Genomic DNA, 5,196 nt, shown 5'->3' on the forward strand with positions numbered 1-5,196 from the left:
ATAAAGGACATAAAAGATTGAAGAGAACTCATGTCTGAAAAATTAATTATTTGAAACTATAAACAGGATTTAGAAGTGAGCTCTCATATGAGGATGGAACCTCTCACTTTAAAATTAGTTTGAGAATATATATGCATGCATACTTTGAGATAGTGGTGGGCACATTATCTCTGGTTATCATTTTGAAGAGAATGAAGATTTCTGGGATTCAGTTCAGTTCCCTAACACACATATCTGGTGGTTCATAACCCCTGTAACTACAGCTCTAGGGGTTATCTGATGTCTTCTTCTGGCCCCTGTGGGCAACTGCACCCACATTCACAGATGTATATATGCATTTTTTTATTTTTTTTAAATAACAAAGCTGTGACTTTCTCACCTCAACATCTCTAGTATTTAGAATTCTTACTGACATAGGTATTGGAACAGACTTTTAAACTTTGTATTTAAAAGATACTATGAGACCCTCACCATTATTCTCAAAGAGGCAAGAAGAAATTTCCTAGCAGATGTTTTCCCAGGAAGATAGTGGCCTTCCCCTCTCCGACCCAGGACATTCTGAGCACAAGGTCTTTTAGCTCAGCCCAGCCAAACACCTGGTACAGGCTGATAAAGATGGCCTAACTCAAGAAAAGTAGCCTTGCTCTAAGAACAAGGAGAAAGCTGACTTAACAGAATGGGAGGGAGCAAAAGTCCTTGTACCCATGCCAAAGCAGCTTCAAAGATTGTCTTTGTAGTTATGCCTTGAAAAGCTTACCCCACAGAGGAGATACAATTCCTCTCTACCAGTACGTGCAGTAGGATCAAAAACCCACTGCGATTGTTCTTGAGTTCTCAGTATTCCTCATTGTCCTCTATGTTCAGCTAGTCCGGATTTATCCCATGCTTTTTCAGACCCAGGCCAGCTGGCCTTGGTGAGTTCCCGATAGAACATCCCCATTGTCTCAGTGTGTGGGTGCGCCCCTCGCGGTCCTGAGTTCCTTGCTCGTACTGGCTTTGGGGGAGCCTAGGCAGTTTGGATGCTCACCTTAGGAGACATGGATAGAGGTGGGCGGTCCTTGGGCTTCCCACAGGTCAGGGAACCCTGTTTGCTCTTCGAGCAGATGAGGGAGAGTGACTTGATCGGGGGAGGGGGAGGGAAATGGGAGGCGGTTGCGGGGAGGAGGCAGAAATCCTTAATAAATAAATAAATTAAAAAAAAGCAAATCATATTCATAACATATCTTAAATTTCTAAAATAATAAAATATATTTTGAGATATGTTTTATGTAAATTTTGTCACTACTTTTAGCAAATCCCATTTCCACCTAACTGTACCTGTTTAAGTATATATGAACAATTAATATGTATTCTTAATATTTAGTTACTAACAAAATTATTTAAATTTTCATTCAGGTAAAAAAATAAAATAAAAATAGTTACTTTAAAAAAAAAAAACAATTCCTCTCTACCTTATTGTAATGGGGATAGGGATGGAGATGAGTTCCAAACGTGTTGTATTATGCTGATTAAACCTTGCTTATTACAGTCTGGGCCTCTCTGATGGTCTCTTTATGGGAGTCGTAATCTGGGCACAACAATACCAGAAGACTCATTTTTTTTTTTTGAGACAAGGTCTTTCTATGTAGTCCAGGCTAGCTTTGAACTTGTTATGTGGTTCATATTGGCCTCCAGCTCAAAATCCTCCTACCCTAACCTTTAAGCCCTGGGATTATGTGTATGGCACAACACTCAGCTCAAATTACTATTTTGAATATCGTGAGTCACCAAATGAGACTAGATGGGTTTGATTCAATTATAGGTAAGAATGCTACTGATGGAGTTTATGGGGCTGCTACTTATTAGGATAAGCACTCCTGCATAGAGAAGGACCTGTGAGTACAAAGGGAACTCTGTGGACAGGTCTGGAGCCAGGACTATTCATAAGAGTTGTCCTTCACTGAACTGACAGAGGCAGGCCTCTATTAGGCATTGGATATAAATGTATTCCTTTTCAAGAGCATACCCTTGGGAAAGGTGTCTCTGAAGATGAGAAGTCCCCTTAAAGAAACAAGTGAGGTAACAAATCCTTCCTTGAAGGTTAACCTGGTAGGTGCATTTTTATGTTTACTATAGTTATTCAATTTTGAATGATCTGTTTCCCTAGAATAATGGAGTTGATCCTTAAGAATACACAATGATCTTAACAAGAAATTTCAAATTGTATTTGCCATAGGATACAAGAAAATACCTGAGCTCTTGTATATTTAGAGTAGAGTAGACTAAAGCATTTTATTTATGTAATCTGACTTAAAGAAAGACAGGGGACTCTAACATAGACATTTTGGTATGTTATGTTATCTTCTTATGACGTGCCCTCTTTCACTAAGTGGATCTGGGTATCTACTTGTAGTATGGACACAGGCATTACTAAGCAAAAAATTCTTCTTTGGGTGTTTCCATACAGTTGCATGTAAAACTCTTCTAAGCCCCAAGGTGTTCCAGTGTCCTAATGCTAAAAGGAGCAAGTGCATGTGTCCACCAGGATGAATTTTACTCTAGAGTCACGAAGAAGACACCAGCAGCAGGATATGCTTCCTTCTCTGACCTAATTTTCCATCATTGTCATATCTTCTGGTGTCAACACACTTGACCTTCTGTAGTAGGAAGCTCACATGCTCAAGGGCTGTGCCTCAGTAGAGCCTGAGGCAGTCACCAAAACTAAATCCATATTTTAATCTCTCCTAGGTCATGGTGAAGAAATATACTTACTCTTACAGTCCCCTGACCCAAATGCATACACAGCCTGCTATAAATAACAATAAACTAATGTACTGGGTAGTTTAGTAAGCACCTGAATTTAAGAGAAATTAAACAATAATTTCATCAGAACAAAGAAAGGTTGACTTGTCCTTCATTCTAAACTTTTGGAAAATGTTCAAGAGCTTACTATACACATAAGACATAAGAAATAGTTCTGGGAAGCCAGGATATGAAGAAAATCATATTAGTTCATAAGGCCATGTCTTTTCTGTTGCAACAGCAGCTTTTTATTATTAAATGCTCATAAATGATGAGAGTTGGATCAATTTACAGGAATCTTTTTCTCCAGTACTATTACTTAACATATAGAGTTCTAAGATGCAAGCTGTAAAAATTGTAACATATTTTAATTTCCTTTTTTCATGCATGGTAAATGGAGAAGGCAAGGAACATTCCTTAGGCATTCCAGAAATAATGTTCCTAAGTGATCAATGTTTTCATTTGGTTCATTCACCATCCTTAGGGGTAAACACTAAAATAGAGCTAAATATGTTTAATTTTTTAAAAGATTTCATAAAGATTTACAAATTCCATAGTAACTTAATACCCAATAATATCTTAATTCTCTGGGTTCCCAGGGCTATTTTAAAGTCTTTAGGGGAAAATATAATTCTTTTTTTCTTTCTTTCTCAGCTTTGGTATGTTGCCATTAAACTTCACTTAGTCTCCCCATACTCTTTTCTAGCTTCTCCATTCTACTCAGCATGCAAGATCTCAAAAAAAAAAAAGCAGGATGCTATTGCCTAGTGAAGGGAAGGAAAGCATTCGTGGCCGTGGTGAGCAGGAAATTTGGTCTCCAGTTCCAAATCAAGTCCCTGAGCTTTTGCAGGCATCTTTTTGTCCATATAATTGAAGAAGATGCTGATTTCTTATTAAAGGCCCTCAAATGCTCCAAGTATTTTCTGGTTATTATGCAGGAAGATTTAACGGTAGGTCCTGTAATGGGATATGAACCAGTCCCTTTCCATAGCTTCTGGATGTTTTAGAAGATAAGAGTTATATAACACCTTTCTGCTACAGTCATATATACTTAAGAAGCAAATAAAGACTGGACTTTGGGGGTTATATTATAGAGGCTCAAAGGCAAATGACATTTCAAAGCCAAGAAGAGACATTTTACTATTAGGAGTATCATTTCTACTTAAAAAATATTTATTTTATTTTTATTTGTCTGTCTGTGTATCTACTTATTCATGGTTGTTCATGGAAGCCAGAAGGGGAAATTGAATTCTTTAGATCTGAAGTTACAGGCATTTGTAAGCCACCTTATACGAGTGCTGAGATCCAAACACCAGGCCTCTGAAAGGACAGCAAATGCTGAGCCATCTCTCCAGGACTGTTTATACTTCTGATTGGCAAACAGGAAAGAAATCCCTAGGTCTGGCCAGCATTCTTTCATTATCCGGTATGAATTATAACTATTTAGCTGGGTAGACAGGAGTGTATAAAATTCCTGACCAGCATGGGAAACATAGCAAGAACTTATCTCAAACCAAGCGAGGGGTTTAGATACCCACTTAACTTTCAGTGTTAAATTTAGTTTTTCACATGACAATTTTTCTCTTCATATAATGGTCCAAATTGCCGATTTAAATTTGCTTTCAGGATAAGGACATCTTCCAATTCAGTGAATTGGCTGACTCTATCACCATAAAGGTTAAAATCAAGTTAAAGTTTCTTTTTAAAAAATTCTGTTTCAAAGCCATGAATAAAAATTTAATCCCACTGGCTTTCACAAAATTGTGTGGAAGTAGTACCAAAGAGAGAAGAAAACCACCATCTCTGCAGGAAAAATAATTCACGGGATAGCTGTGTTAACAGTGGGGAGTGCTGTCACTCCTGGATAGTCAAGACAGTGTGGTATCAGGGTTGCTCTGGAAACTGAATTTTCATGTTGGTGTTCACATTGAGGTGCCTTTAGTATATATAATGCATTCCAGTGTCACACTTCCTGCAGTGCTGAGGAAGATCAAAGTAGTATCATTAGGTTTGGAGCACAGAGCAACAGTGTTGTTTGTGAACTTTGTCCTGCTGCTTCTCTTGACCTGACTTATGGGCACCCAATCTTTCCTGAGAAAAATGAAGAGATCAAAAGGGATGTGTCATGTCTATTTCACACAGTAGTACCTAAGGAAGCCACAACACATCATATTTTGTACTAAAATTTGAGATCAGCAGCCAAGTTTACGCACCACAGTATATTGATTTTTTTTTTTATTTTAAGTTCCCATCATGTGTCCTGAGACTCAATTTCCTTCGAATTGTTCTTACTTCTGTCATATCCTTGGAGATTTCCAATCAGTAGTTACATGGATCTTATATCCACATCACCGAAGACTAGAAGAGGAGGAGGAGGAGGAAGAAGAAGAAATAACAATACCTATGCAGCCAAAA

The sequence above is a fragment of the Microtus pennsylvanicus genome, chromosome X, assembly GCF_037038515.1.
Source record: "Microtus pennsylvanicus isolate mMicPen1 chromosome X, mMicPen1.hap1, whole genome shotgun sequence".
Lineage (NCBI taxonomy): Eukaryota > Metazoa > Chordata > Mammalia > Rodentia > Cricetidae > Microtus > Microtus pennsylvanicus.